Genomic DNA, 16,566 nt, shown 5'->3' with positions numbered 1-16,566 from the left:
AAGAGAATCTAAAGCTGAGGGCAGAGCCCAATGTGAGGCAAGATCTCATAACTCTGAGTGGAAACCGAGTCCTAGGCTTAGCTGTAGGCCACCCAGGCACCCCCAATTCCTATTTTAAAGATGAAGAAGCTGAGAGGCTCAGTGAGGTGATGTGACCGAGAGAAGAAACCAATCTCCTGTCCTCAGATTCTGAACTCCGTGTACTTTCTATAATATACCATGCAACCTGTCTTGAAAAGTACTGTGGAAGTTCAGTTGTAGTGATGACCATTTACTTGCAGGGGCAGGACTCCATCCGGCAAGAACACAGTTCCCAAGAACCCAGATTATCCTCCATCATTTGTGCACTCTTGTATTGGTTTCTTCACCGCTGTGGGCCTTGCTTTCCTCATCTAGAGAGGGTAACACCTCCTCCACTGTCCTGTGATTCCAGGCAGCCAGTAGGAAGTATAAGCTGACCCACCTATTTGTGGACCATCCATAGCTAGTTTGAAATCCCTATTTGGGGTTTTTGGTTTGCTTGTTTGTGTTTGTTTTTGGTTTTTTCCTGTAGGCCAGTATGTCCTACTTCTTAGCCAACCAAGCTAGTGTGCATTTAGGGAAAGAAAATGAGCTTCACATTGACCTTCACAAGCCCAATTCAGAAAGTAAAATTGTTCCTATGTCACTCTATACTGAAGCAGAATAGTTTTGGAGCTGTCTCTTGAACTGGCTACTGTGTCACTCCTTGCTCCTCCTCATTAGCAATTGCATTCTACCATCTGATCATTCACCTTCCTAAATACCAAAGGGTGCTATCACGTGGGATCTTGTTTTCTCTCAAAGACCATGTCTTTATCACACCCAGGGTGGCTGCAGTCTTGCTATCTTAGATTCCAGTTGCTGGTTATTTCAGTGCCAAATCAACATTTTATGTGGCTGAAATAATAGGATGGAGGCTTTTGATTTGGATCAGTGATACCCAGCCAAAAACTCAAATGCTTCTCTAAGTCGTTGTCCCTAAAGTCGATTTTTCGGAAGACTTCAAACTAACAAAATTAAATGGAAGCTGTTCTGAGGTGTTCAAAGATACTTTAGCTGGGGATCTTTTTTTTTTTTTTTTTTTAAGATTTTCTTTATTTATTCAGAAGAGACACAGAGAGAGAAGCAGGCTCCATGCAGGGTGCCTTATGTGGGACCCAATCCCGGGACTCCAGGGTCACACCCTGGGCCAAAGGCAGGCTCTAAACCGCTGAGCCACCCAGGGATCCCCTTAGCTGTAGGTCTACTGGACTTTCCGAAGTCCTTTTAGGAGCTAAGCTCCACCTCTTTTGCATTTAGCTTCTTTCAATGTCTCGCACCTGCAAATCTCTTTCTGTGGCTTGACCCTGGCATCAGATTCAGCTTGGACTATCAGATGTGGTCTCTGAGAGATGGGCGTTTCAGGATCGAGAGGGCATTTAGGAGACAGAAACAAAGGCAGGGGGAGATAAAGATCCATATAGTCCATGAATGGAAAGAAGCCGCTCAAACAATGTAGGTAAGACAAAAACCTAATACTGCTCACCTTAGAAAACTTGTTCCCCTAACTTCAGCTTGGCCTTAAAGATTCTAGCAGACAATCAGTCAGTGGGAAAAGTATCTTGGGAAGGGTATGGCAGGACAAAGAATAGGAAATATAGTACCAACAATGAAAGCTTGTGTGGCATAACTTAGCACCAGTTATAGTTTTTAATTTCCAAAGGAAAACAAATGGCATGTAGCATTTAGTTCCAGTTTCCAGATCTAGGATAGTTGGAAGGAGAGATGGGTGGTAGCTGGTCCCGAGGTACAGCAGACACAGAGTCCCTGAGCTAAAATCATGAGTTTCTTTAGTGCCAGCAAATTTTTCCTTAAGGACGGAGGACATGGTCAGGTGCTACACCAGGCCCTCGATTTAGCACACAGACTTCTGGAAGGTGTTTCCTGAGTCTTAGCCAGAGCTAAGCACATGTTCCTCACCTCACTTACTTCCCATGCCAGCCTCTCAAGTGGGGATTGAACCAAAAACACCATCCTTTGTGTTTACAAATTATCTTTCTCCCCACAGTCCTAAAGTAATAACAACAAATGAGTAGCAGTATGTTTTTTTTTCCTTGAGTAGCAATATATTTTCTAAGATTTTATTTATTATTCATGAGAGACCCACAGAGAGAGGCAGAGACACAGGCAGAGGGAGAAGCAGGGTCCCCACAAGGAGCCTGATGTTGGACTCGATTCCAGGACCCTGGGATCACTACCTGAACCAAAGGCAGACGCTTAACCACTGAGCCACCCAGGTGCCCCGAGTAGCTATGTCTTGATCGCATTCTGAAGATGGGAAATCAGTGAGGCTAAAAGCAGCCTGTTCAATGTCAGGAGTAATCACAGGGGTCCAGGCCACACTGAAGAGTCCACCCAGGTGTCCCAAAGACTGAATCTGGCTATCTCTCCCCCAAAGCAAGGTGCTTTGAAGATGTGGTATGGTCAGAAGGAGAGAACCTACAAAGGAGAGGGGAGTGACTGCTGATTTAGACTAGCTTTGTGAAAAGGAGCTTGATTGTACAAATAGGTTGCCAACAGCAGTGAAGATTGGCTCTTCCTACTTTATTAATAATGACCACTATCTATATAACTGCTAACATTTATTAAGCATTGACATGCTGAGCTCTGGGTATGATATTGTCTAATACTTAAGATAATCTACACAAAGGCATACCATAGTACTTGGCATTTAACAAATATCAATACCTGTCAGCATTATTATTATTAATACATAATTATCTCATTTATTCTTCATAAAGGTCTGCCCCCTTTGAGGCAGGGATCGTTATTTCCCATTTTACATACTAGGAAACTCAGGCTCTGAAAGGTGAGCCACAAAATTGGCTGTAGCTAATCACCATGCTATAAATATTTACGGAGGCCTAATGTCTTCCATTCTCTATTATTCTTTTTAATTTAATCCAGAATTGAAGCAAGAATAAGTGAGGAGATTATTTCACATGAAGACTGAGCGGAATTGACGAGGGCATTTTCAGTGCTGGTGCCCAGGAAATTTGGGGGTTTTGTTTTGCTTTTAATTGAGAAGCAGAAGACTCATAAATGCTATTTTTTAAAAGATTGTATTATTTATTTATTCATGAGAGACACACACAGAGAGAGAGAGGCAGAGACATAGGCAGAGGAAGAAGCAGGCTCCCTGCTGGATCCCGGGATCACACCCCCTGAGCTGAAGGCAGACTCTCAACCGCTGAGCCACCCAAGCGTCCCATAAATGCTATTTAAATTCTAGAAGGCTGTATGCTCCCTGTTATTGTATGCATTTCTACATTGAGGTTCAAGGGCCTGGCAGCAGGAATGAGCCTGAAGAAGTGCTTCCCAGAAATCACCAGGAGCTGCTGGGAAGGTTGGTTTAAGAGTCTCCCTAGAGATTACCTCCATTGCTATGGCTTCTGGTCCTGCTCTTTCTAGCCTGAGGATCGGGACATGGACTTGGCGGGAAAGCTCTTGCTGCTTGCAAACTAGGATCCAGTGAACAAAAGCATGAGGACCACAAACCCTAGCACCGTGAAAACACTCTTCCTAAAGGCCTATTGGGAGAATTACAAGAATCTTCACAGTATTATTATTATATATATCATAGCAGTATTATCATAATTAGATGGTAATATGATAGCTGTCCTTTAATAAGTGCTCACTATGTGCAAGTTTTGTGTTGTAAGGACAACAACTCACTTAATCAATACAACATTATAAGGTAGAAATTATTCTCCTTCCCATTTTACTGGCCCTCAATATAGAATTCTGGAATCATTCTGCGCATTAGCGTTGAACATGAGCTCAAGAGAGATCATGTGCAAGCACCCTACTCTAAATACCCTTTTACTGGGGCACCTGGGTGGTTCAGTGATTGAGAGTCTGCCTTTGGCTCAGGTCATGATCCCGGGATCCTGGGATAGAGTCCTGCATCAGGCTCCTTGTGGGGAGCCTGCTTCTCCCTCTGCCTGTGTCTCTGCCTCTCTCTCTCTTTCTCTCTCATGAATAAATAAAATCTTAAAAAAAAAAAAAACCTTTTACCATCCCCACTTTACAGAAGGAGCAACTGAGGCACAGAGAATTCATAGGGGCCTTAAGGGTATAGAATGGGTAATATTTTAGGTCTACCTCCTGTAGTGCTCTTTAACAAATACAAAATGACTTTGGGGAAAAAGTGAAAACAATCCAAGAGCACAGTTAAGTCTTCTTCCCACCCCTGGCTCTAGGAAGTGTGAATTCTAAAGGTAACACTCTTTTTGTTGTTGTTCTTTAATAAATTAAAAAAAAACACTCAAGAAATAATTTCACAAGTTCCAACAAGAGCAAATCCAGTGCATGTGCAGAGAAAGAAATGAGACATTTCCTTTCTCCTGATGCTGAATGGCAGGGTGCCAGAGCTCAGTGCACCTTCCCCTTCTCCATTTCTGTAGGCTTGCAACATTTGCCAGCAAGATAACTGGATTTCCAACAGAGGGAAGGGTCCAATCAAAAGAGACTTGAGAGCAGAAATTGGTAAATAAGCATCTCAGAAGATTTTGCCCAGCACAACTGTTTGCTAATCTGCTAATTAAAGTCTCTTAGATAGGATGGGGATCTTGAGTCCATTCTTTAGTTTATGGGCCTAGGTGAGCTTACATTGCTCTAGAATTCTGCATTTTCACAGAAAGTCAAGGCATGCATAAAAGAAATGAAAGGTTGGTGGTGGGGTGGTAGCAGTGGTGTGTGTGTGTGTGTGTGTGCAGACTATTTTAAATAAAAGGGGTGTTGTGTGAGAGAGACAGTTCAAACTGGACTTTGATGATCTAAAGGGAGGCAGACTTAAGGAGAGAAAATCTAAATGTTAAGGCAAGATCTTTTTCATCGAATCTGTTATTTAAAGACTATATCTTATATGTGCATCCCCCCTCTTTGTCTTTCCCTTTGTCTCTCTCTTTATCCTTCATGATTAACATTGAAATACCACGGTTATGGCTGCGTTTCTCATTGTTAACTTCTGGGTTTCATTTCATGAGGGTTGACATAGATGTCAAATGGATGTCATTTGACACCCTTGCACAAAGACGTATACCAGCCTAAAAGGAGACTTTAATTTTTAGCAGAAAATAATTCATTTTAAGGATGATTTGTTGCCATTTTTATCACCATTTGCACTTAACATTTCCAAGGAATTAAATTCGTAAATAGCACACTTTTTAAGGGGAAAGTCAATGCCATATTAATTGGCCACCAGTACTTCCAGCCTCCAGCATAGCATGCATCTGCTAGTGCTTCTTGCAGCATTCTTCAAAAGCCAAATGGCTTGATAAAGTCAAAAGAACCCCAGAAAATGAGAACAAATGTTCCAAACCAAACCATCCTCTCAAGTCACAAAGAAGTTTCATTTTACTGTTAGTACAAGTGGCTGACAAAAAAGGCTAAAAAATAAACTTTCAAGTTCTCCATTCGGGGTCCACTTAGGGGGAGCTCCCTCTACAAAAGTAGATTCATCCTTCATTTAAGGTGAGAATCTATTTCACTGTTAAGAGTTAAGTGGAACAGCAAGGAAATTCAGTTAGTTCATCTCTGATGAGAGGAAGGCAACATACAATTCCTCTATTCACTAAGTGGCTTTTGGTCTACGGGTTGTACAAAATGTTTATTTCAGATAACTAAGTCTCCTTTCAGTGTACGCCACCACTATTTTATATTTATAACTGCTCTGTGTCTCTCAGGATTGCTCAAATCTGTCCAAGCAGTTCAAGTGGTTACTGAAAAGAATCTAAATGTGATCTTTGCTGTCCAGAGAGCTACCTCAATTGTCTTTTCTTATTTTTTTTTAAAGATTTTATTTATTTACTCATAGAGACACAGAGAGAATGAGAGGCAGAGACACAGGCAGAGGGAGAAGCAGGCTCCATGTAGGGAGCCCGACGTGGGACTCGATCCAGGGTCTCCAGGATCACGCCCTAGGCTGCAGGCAGTACTAAACCGCTGCGCCACCGGGGCTGCCCATGTCTTTTCTTATTTTTATTTTTATTATTTTTATTATTTTTTTTGTCTTTTCTTATTTTTAAGTTGTAAAACAATTTTCTGCCAGTCAGAACACCAGGCTTGGACCCTGCTTAAAATAGAAATATGCAACAGTTTCCACCTCCAAAGCAGTTACAGCATATATATAGAGGTAAACATTATTGTGTTTAACTTGGCCATTTTATTTAAAAAATGAAAGAATTAGTTAGCCTTTTGCATAGGATCATCCTTCAAGAAAAATTAGAATGGAGCTAGTCTCATTCCCCTCGGGGACACTTCTTTTAACCCAGAGATCTTTCTTACCTGTCACTCTGAACCAAGAAAAAGGAAGCACAAAGATGGAAAGCATTTAAAAAAGGGAGAGAGAAAAAAAAAAGAAAAAGATCAAAGGGAAAATCCAGCAAAGAAAAAGAGCAAGATAGCAGGAGAAAATTCTGAACACGGCCCTACTTTTGAGTCCCTGACACATTGATTCAGTCATTCCTTTGACAAATATTAGTTGACTTTCCATTGTTATTCCCATTCCCTGTATCCCAAAGTTATAATAAGCAATAACACTAATCGAGGGTTTTGATTCACCAGACACATATGTAGAGTGTGCTAAACACTGTGCTAAACACTTCTTATCTCATCTGATTCTCTCCAACCTCTCTGAGAGAGATACTATTATCCCCATTTCCCTAAAGCTGAGATACCAGGAAGTTAAGTAACTTGACTAAGGCCCCTTCATTTCTATATCGTACTGCATACCTCTTTCTGCTTTTTTTTCCAACCCTGATTACAGAATTGTGGGTATCCATAGAATCAACTGTTTCTTTGAAATATCACTAAAACTGTGATTAATGTCTCTTGGGATTGTGAAATACATATATTCCAAGTCATGTGTTACTTGTTAGCAGGGAATTAGATCCTGCTTTTCCATGATCAATATTTAATGACCTCACCTCACATGACGGGGTGTCACAGGAGGATCATGGTCACCAGTGGGGAAGCTTATAGACTTGTGGAGCCAAAGTGGGTTTGGATTTAGCTGATCTCATTGTGTTCTTACATAAAAGGGGTTGCAGAGGAGCCCGATAAGAACCTCCCTGGGGCAAAGTGAATCAAGAAGGTCAACATCCAAGTCCAGATGACTCACTGCATGTGCTCCTCAAGTATTCACCCTGTGTCCAGTCTCCCCCTGAAGATGAGAGATTTGAGAAACAATGACAGATTCTCCAAGACGTTAGGGAGTTGTTTGGAAAAGATGAGTTAATGGCTCTAAGCATGAAACAAAATCACCACTGTTATTCTGATTTGGGGAAAAGACTTCGGCTCAGTTGTTGAGTGCAAGGTGCTAAAATGGTCAAGGGAAATAAGAATGTCTCATAGCCAACCTAGGCTCTGTCTCCTCTCAGCCTGAGATGTCCCTTTTCCCAACCATGGCATCCCGGAATGTTTAAAAGTCTCCCTACCAACACTGTTGGAAGAATAAGGCAAAGCAGGCATCTCTCTATCAGAGAGCCAGTTGTAGCTCCTTCTATGGGACTTGCCTCAGGAAAGAGTGGGTGGTTACAAGGGAAATCACACTTTCCCTGCAGTTGTCAGCCTTCCCCTATAGCTCTGGAAGCTCTGTGTGTTTAAGAGGCACCGTGGACCCCTAAGACAAGGTCAGTGGTTTGAGATCCAACAGCTGGTGCTATATATTTTACTCTGCCAGCAACTGCAATTTATCCTTGGCTCTGTCCTCTCCCTTAACCCCTACAGTTGGCCAACTAACTTGGATTCTAATTCCTTCCCATGACTACCATCTCTTGCTTAGACCATGATAATGGCCCCTTAACTGGTCTCCTTGCCTGCATTTTGGTCCCTCCTCCAATTCATCTGCACCCTGTCCCAGAGAGAATCACAGTAAATGTAATTATGACTATGTCTCTTCTTTGTTTAAAGCCATTAGCAAAGCATGTAAGTCCTTCCATGATTTCTGCCCGGCTCTCCAGCCTCATCTCACACCACTCCTGCTCTTTGGAGAGTACTCTGGTAATGTTGATCTGCTCTCAGTTGCCCTACATACTCATGTATCACACAAATTCATTTTTTTAAGGGAAAGGAGAATTTGTAGCCATTTTGACAACAGAAAGTTAATCAAGCTCTGTATTGAATGCACTCCAGCTCTCTTGCTCCTGCAAAAATAGACAGGAATGTGGATTCAGAAGAAAATCAGGGTGAAGGGCTAAATATCTCCGTCATCATCCTGGGACATTCCTATATCACCCTGGGACAACTAAAGGAAACCCCAAAAGAAGAAACCCTACTGGACTAAAAAAAAAGAATCAAACAAGAGCATTAAGTACTATGAGGGCCTCGGCAGTGATTTGTCTTATATTTAACTTCTAATGCTGAGTGCAATATCTATTTTTTTAAGATTTTATTTATTTATTTATTCATGAGAGACACACACAAAGACAGGCAGTGACATAGGCAGAGGGAGAAGCAGGCTCCATGCAGGAAGCCCGAAGTGGGACTTGATCCCAGGACTCTGGGATCATGCCCTGAGCCAAAGGCAGACAGATGCTCAACCGCTGAGCCATCCAGGTGTCCCTCTATTTTTTTAAATAAAGATTTTATTTATTTATTTGACAGAGAGAGAGCATAAGCAGGGAGAGTAGCAGAGGGCAAGGGAGAAGCAGGCTTTACACTGAGCAGTGTGCCCAATGGGGGGCCTGATCCCAGGGCCCCAGGATCATGACCTGAGCTGAAGGCAGATGCTTAACTGACTGAGCCACCCAGGGACCCAACACAGTATCTACTACATAAAGATGCTCAGTATTCTGGGTTCATAGTGCTCCCTACCCCCGCCCCATCTGCCAAAGTCCATGTCCTTCTCAGAACCTCAGAATGTGAACTTATTTAGAAATAAGGTCTTTGCAGATATAGTTAATTAAGTTAAAATGAGGTCATATGACAATAGGATAGGCTCTTAATCCAATATGATTGTTGTACTTATAAGAAGAGGTAGAAAGACACCCCAGGATGTTGTCCTTTTAAGAGGAGGTAGAAAGTCACACCAGAGTGCCATGTAATGAAAGAGGCAGAAATTGGAGTGATCTGCCTATGAGGCAAGGAACTCCAAGGATTGTTGGAAACCACCAGAGGCTACAGGAGGCAAGGAAGTGTCCCCCTCTAACAAATTCAGAAAGAACATGGTCTTATTGGTATCTTATTTCAGACTTCTAGCCTCTAGAACTGAGAAAGAATAAATTTCTTGTGTGTTACAGCAACCCTAGGAAAATAGTACACTCAGTAAATATCTGTTGGATAAATAAATGCAAAAATAAATGAATGGATAACATGTAGAAAATTATTTGGAGCCAAAGAAAGTATTAGTATCCTTAGAGGTATGATTTGTAGATTATCAACCAAAATCTATTCCCAATGCCCCATGACCCTGTAACTAAATTAGGCCTGAATGTATAGTTGGAATTCCAAATACTAATCTTTCTGTAAACTGGCTATAATACCTCACTATAGCTAGAGGACAAAACTAAGAACACAAAGGTTCTCAAGAAATCATAGATCCTTTTGAAAACCTGATTGGAAAATATGGGCTCAGTCCCCAGAAAAACACAAATTACAGTCATATATCCCCAATATTGCAGACAATTTGCTCCTACTTCCCCAAACTCATTGAACCAAGAGAACTCTAAATTAGAGATACAGGTAGAATATTTAGGACTTTTCACCAATTCTTTGGACACATAGAAAACAGGGAAATGCAACAGAATTGTTTCTTCTTTTTAAATTAGGCCATGCTAAACCATGAGATTCCCATCACTTGGAATGGACTTCCATGGCTCATCCAAGAGTGATAATGAACCACAGCAGAGCAACATAGCCTGGAAATGTAGAGACCTGAATTCCAAATCCAGCTTTGCCATTTAATTCTTTTGTTCTTTCTCTCTTCTATTCACACCCAGCCCCAATAAAATATGGTTGCTTTTAGGGTCAGAGGACAGGTTAATGAGATAATATTGGTAAAGCACTTTGCCCCCAGGAAGATGTTCCTATGTAAACATGAGATATTACTAGACATTTTCAAACTTCGGCCTAGCCAGCAGCAGCCCAGACAGTGGTGAGTCCCCTTTTTTATCTACTGTTTGGCCAAACTGGGTTCTTTTTCTAAGGCAGTGTGTGGGAGGTCTCCCACTGTTTGGTGTAGGGAACTCTGATAAGTGGACCCTATCACCTCCCCTTGAACAGTGCAAACAGATCATTTGACTACATTTGATTAAAGGCTCCATCCTTTGCTAACAGCCCCAAATCTCTTTGTGCAAGTATATTAAAGAAATAATCTTTAGGAAATTCTTCCCTTCCTGTGTGCATTAGCTTTAATGTGAATTATTCAAATAACATCAACAAGAAAATAGATCTTATTTCATATCTAGTGGCTGTGATTTTTTTAATTACCTCTTAGGAATGATTACAGAGAACTTCTCCCTTTATTTCTGCTGTTCTTGACCATTTTGAAAAAAGGAGAAAAACATGATCATTGGTTTCAAGGACATCGGTTTTAGAACTTATTAAAAGTAACAAAAAGAAACGAGTAATTTCTACAATTAATAAACTGAAGTCAGACTTAAGTGTTTCAGACTAACATTTTCTAGCCTCCCAAAGAAGGTAAAAAAAAAAAGCAATTGCTTGAGTTCTATGGAAATTTGTTTAAAAAAAAATCTCAAGGGAGCTTTTTTCATCATCAGAATTGACAAGGACATAGTGAACTGAGAAAAACCTAAAATGACAGCAGTAATTTTCATCAACATGAAGATGACATAGAATCTTAACTCAGACCCTTAAGAAATCCCACTACAAAGGAAAAAGAGTTCACCCACAATTACCCAACTCCTCATGCACACATATTAAGGGTATCTGACAGATGACATTAGCCAGGGCTCTGCGTTTGGTCAAATAGCATTTCGCCAAATTTCACCAGTCATACTTATCAGTCATAAAGATTAACTTGCAAAGAGATTGTTGAGTCCTAACCATACAGAGTATGAGAATCTTCTCTTCTATCATCTTTCTTCCCTTTCCATCTCCCTTTCCTTCCTGTTATGTACCAGGCACTGTGCTAAGTAAAGGTGAATGACATACAGTCTACTGCCTGTAAGATCAGTATTTAAATCATTTAGATTGCAGATCTCACAACTTTTGGATGGACAGAGATGCACCTTGGGAAGAGGAAATTGTGTTTGGTGTGCGTACAGTGGGGGGAAATGGAGGAGGAGGAGCAGAATTATTTGTAAGAATGACTGCCTTTGGAAGGTCCTATTTCAGACAAGATTGAAAAGTGTAGTTATATTCTACTGCTAATATGATATAATACAGGTAGGACATTTTCTACCTGTATTATAGGTAGAAAGGGGGAAGGGGTAAAAAATAAGTTTTACTTCTTCCTCTTTTCTCTCCAGTGGATCAAACACTTAACAGCTACTCGGGACCACCTTAAATGACCCCCCAACCTATGATACATGATCTATGTGTTTGTATCTGGGATATATGTATTCATATTACAGGCTGTGGAGGCGTGGTAGTCTCCTAACTTTTCCTCTCAGAATACTGTGTCCTAGGAACATTCATGCTTCATCAAAAAGGAGGAAGGATGAATGAAAGAGAACCCCAGTAGGTTTCAGAAAAAGTATACATGAAAGTTGTTTAAATACATATTTAACATTTACTAAAAATAGCTCTGATTGCAGGAGAAAATTAATTAAAGTAGACGAAAAGCTTCTAATCAGATTTATGCTATCTGATCGTGTAATTAGACCTGGCTTTTAGGCCATCCTAACAAGTTTATTTGAAAAGGAAGAGAGATCATTGTTTATTGGAATGGCAATAATTTGGGTTTCTTTAATTGACTCCTGGTGTGAATACGTTGATGCCTGCTGTTCTCTAAGAGGCAGCATGGAAAGTTTCCAGGAAAAGTTCACATTCCAGGGGCAGCTTTGGAATCTACTTTCCATTGCAACCCAAGTCTGCCATTGGGGCTTGAATTCGTCCCAACAAAACGCCAGCTTTCAAAGGCAGCCTCACAAGGCAGCAGTCATCATGCCTGTGCCAGAGGGTTGGATAAGGAGCCCAGTTTTGAGCGAGGCCATCAAGATAATGGAGGGCATTTCCGAAATCTTACCTTCCCCATGTCCAAAGCACTAAAAAGCACTAAGGGCACCAAAGGCTATGACTTCAAGGGCCAACAGCCAGGATTTTGAGACAGCTTTAACATTCTGACATTGTCAGCCCAAAAAAAGTTGCGATAAAGGAGGAGAGAGGAGTGCTAGATCTTTCTGCTCCCAGAGCTCCCAAATTCCCAAAAGCAGTGTTGCCAGTTGCCTGCTAAAAATGAGTACATTCCATAGGAATTTAATAAGGTGCAAAACAAAAATAATCCATAACCTATTTGAAAGCAGAGCACGTTTTCAAGTTCCTCACTACTCTAAGCTCCAGTAAATTGATATTTTCTTTATAGGGAGTTTTGGAAAGAAGGAAGGTAGAGAAGACAGAGGTCCTGAAACAGGAAGCAGGGATTTTAAATCCTGGTTTCACTCTGAAGGCCTAAGAGATGATCAACTCTCTATACACGATCATAACAGCAACCCTCCTTCCGTCTTCTGAGAACATCCAGCATGCAACACAGTTCGCATGAACCCCACAATATTGGTGTAGCACTAAATCATGGTCCTTTTGCTGACCCAGTTCCCCTAGAACAAACACAGCTGATCATTGTGAGGGTAGGCATCTGACCCAAGCTGGGTCAAGTTGAGCTTTCCCCAGAGAATTAGAACTGGAATTGAGAAAGAAGAAATCAGTCTCTCTTTGGGTCTCCGGGCCGTAGGACATAAAGTCTAGGAGCCATTAAATGCCATCTGATGGACTTCAGAAACAAAAGGCGAAAGCAGCATCTCAATATCATTCAGGTCCCTGATTCTGCTTATTCCTGAGACGCAGCTCAATATCATTACCATCATGCTAGTTAACCTTTTGTGTCTAAACTGGTTTATATTGGGTTTCCATCCTTTGTAATCAAGTGTCCTGACCAATAAAACACACCTTTCTGTTTAAAAAAAATTGTTTAGGGGCACTCGGGTGGTTCAGTGGCTGAGTGTCTGCCTTTAGCTCAGGGCCTGATCCCGGGGTCCTGGGATCGAGCCCTGCATCAGTCTCCCCATTGGCAGTCTACTTCTCCCTTTGCCTAGGTCTCTGCCTCTGTGTGTGTCTTCATGAATAAATAAAATCTTTAAAAAATTGTTTAAAGAAATAATTAGCATAATAAGAAAAAACTAAGATGTCTTTTTTTTAGAAAGGGGAAGGGGCGGGGGAGGGGCAGAGAGAAAATCCCAATTTGAGGCTCAATCTCCCACCCTTGAGATCATGACCTGAGCTGAAATGGAGTTGGGATGTTTAACCAACTGAGCCATCCAGGTGCCCCAGGGTATCTTTATTTTTTTTCCTTATGACTTGCTTATTTGAGAGAGTGTGAGCAGGGGGCTGGAGGGGCAGAGAGAGAATCTCAAGCAAACTCTTTGCTGAGCATGAGCCCAATGCTGGGCTCCATCTCACAACCCTGAGATCATGACCTGAGCTGAAATCAAAAGTCAGATGCTTAACTGACTGCGCCACCTAGGCCCCCCTCCCAGAATGTCTTTCTAATCATCTTCTACATCTTCCTTTTTTCCACAGGACTTTCCTACTTCTTACCGCCTAAAACATTTCTTACTCTGGAGAATGAATATCTGACAGTGCCAACTTCTAACACATAGTAGTAATTGGGAAAAGGGTGGAAAATAAAGCAAATGAAACGACAGATTTGTAACACATTGAGGACACCTACCTGACACCTCCACAAGGACTGGGTGTCTGTCTGAGTCCTCCAAGAAGCGGACACCAAGACAGGATTAGATGTGCAAGAGATTTATTAGGAAAAACACCTGTGAGGGAAAATGGGGAGGGAGCCAGCAGCACTGTCAGACTGAAGGAGAGGAGGAAAGGAAGAATGTTGGGGCGGAAGTCTCTTGGACTGCGGTGCAGTTCTTAAAAATGCTTTAGAAGTTTGGCAAGGTGGGGGCGCCTGGCTGGCTCAGTTGATAAAGCATGTAACCCTTGATGCAGGGATCATGAGTTCAAGCCCCACAATGAGCGTAGAGCCTATTTAAAAAAATAAAAAAGTTCAATAAGGCAGCCTAGGAGTCCTTGAGACAGTCACCCGCCGGGGAGCCCTCATGTGCAGGGTCTCCGGAGAACAGGCCTGCCTGCTGCAGCACTGCAATCGCAGTCATCAGCTAGGGGCAGCCTGGGGGAAGGCTGGCCACAGGGCAACTACAGTGATGGATTTCAGAGCCGGCAACTGAGGCCCTGGGTCAATTATGCTCCACACAGTCGGAGATCTGAGAGGTGCTTTTTCATAGTCACCACAGTCTGCCTCTTCTCTCCACAGGGCCCCATTCAGCACCTATTTCGTCAACGTCCACTTGAATGCCACCTGCTTCTCTGCCCTGATTTATACAAGAGAAGTATTCTATCCCTCTGAATTCCCACAGCACTTGCTCCATCCCTCTCTCACACAACCTAATACCTTCTAGCTTCCATTTCTTTCTTGCAATACTTTCTACTTTATCTTGTGAGTGATATATGCAGCCCACCCAGATACAACTAACTCCTGTAAGCTCCTGTTCTATAAGGGGACTGATGTGAGGTGGAGGGTGCTTACCTTATTTGCCTACTCCGGGCACCAGCATTTTGACCTAAATACTCAGAGTTTACCCCATTTAGGTAGTTGTTTAATTCCCTCTAGTCTCAGACTCTTATTTGTTCATATCTTAATATTTCTAAGATTGGGATGCCACTTAGAACTTATGTTGAAAGAAATTTGCCACCTGCTGGCAGGAGAGTAAGTTGAGACAGAGATGTTACTGTCTGCCCATGGGAGAACTTAGCACGGCATATTTACAATAAGTGAAGCAAATATTTATTGCTGAAGGCATGACTACACTTTCATGTTTTCTAACAAAACAACGGCCAAGCACTCCAGAGGACACTAGGAGATTGCCAGTCTACACAGTGGGCATAGTAATTACATGCCAAAAAAATTGACAGATATCTCAGGAGAGGTGCAGAACTTTTACAGTTAAGGGAGGTTGGTGTCATTAACTCATTTACCACAAAGTGACTCTCAGGCACCAAATATCTTTGAGAATCTTCTTTATAACTTTCAAAAGAAGCTGTTTACCTTCGAGCAAGGATTGATTTAATTAAGAGTAGAACAAAATTATGAATTTAACCAAACAGGAAATATAAATGAAATCCTGGTATACTATAGTCTGGCTAACAATTAGACTGCCTAAGCCTATATTTGCTAAGAAGGTCGAGATCACTAGGCCAAGTGATAAAAAGCAGAGGATCCCCATAATCTATGCACAACTGTCAACAGTCACAGACAGTTCAGAAGAATCCATAGGCTGAATTTGAAAGAAGTTTATTCTTAGGGTGCCTGGGCTGGTTCAGTTGGTAAAGCAGGTGTCTCTTGGTCTCAAAGTTGTGAGTTCAAGCTCCATGCAAGGTGTGGAGATTACTTTAAAAAGAAGAGGTTTATTCTCAAACATTGAGTGAGGTACTGGAAAAGAATATACAGATAAGTGTTATATTTATAGTAGTGTTTTCCCCCTTAAAACCTATTATTATATTATCAGCGTATCTAAAAATGTATGGCATCTCAGACTTGAGGAACTAGGGTTACTATAATAATATGTGGAATAATTCTTCAACTTTTGACTTTAGGTGGCTGCCAAAATGATTTGTTAAGAATGATTAAATCCACACCCTGTAATGACAATTCTGTACAGTTTAAATAGTGAGTTGGCAAAGTTCAGTAGCAATGGTTCTTGACTGCTGGTTCAATATACAATAGTTCAACTTACGATTTTTCAACTTAATGATGATGTGAAAGCAAATGCACATTTAGTAGAAAACATGGTTAAAAATTTTAATTTTGATCTTTTCCCAGGTTAGTGATAAGCAGTGTGATATTCTCTCATGTTGCTGGGCAGCAGCAGTGAGCAACAGCCCCCAGTCAGACCATGATCAGGACGGTAAACAACTGATACACCCACACCATTCTGTACCCATACAACCCTTCTGTTTTTCACTTTCATTACAGTATTAAATAAATTGCATGAGACATTCAACCCTTTATTGTTTTTTTTTTTAAGATTTATTTATTTATTTATGAAAGACACAGAGTGAGAGACAGAGGCAGAGACATAGGCAGAGGGAGAAGCAGGCTCCATGTAGGGAGCCTGATGTGGGACTTGATCCCGGATCCTGAGATCCCAGGATCAGGACCTGAACCAAAGACAGGTGCCCACCTGCTGAGCCACCCAGGTGTCCCTCAACCCTTTATCATAAAACATGACTTGTGTTAGGTGATTTTGCCCAGCTGTCAGTTTATGTAGGTGTTCTGCGCATGTTTAAGGTAGGCTAGGCCAACCTATG

Source organism: Vulpes vulpes, chromosome 16 (assembly GCF_048418805.1).
Source record: "Vulpes vulpes isolate BD-2025 chromosome 16, VulVul3, whole genome shotgun sequence".
NCBI classification, from domain to species: Eukaryota; Metazoa; Chordata; class Mammalia; order Carnivora; family Canidae; genus Vulpes; species Vulpes vulpes.
Note: the sequence above shows the minus strand (reverse complement) of the source record.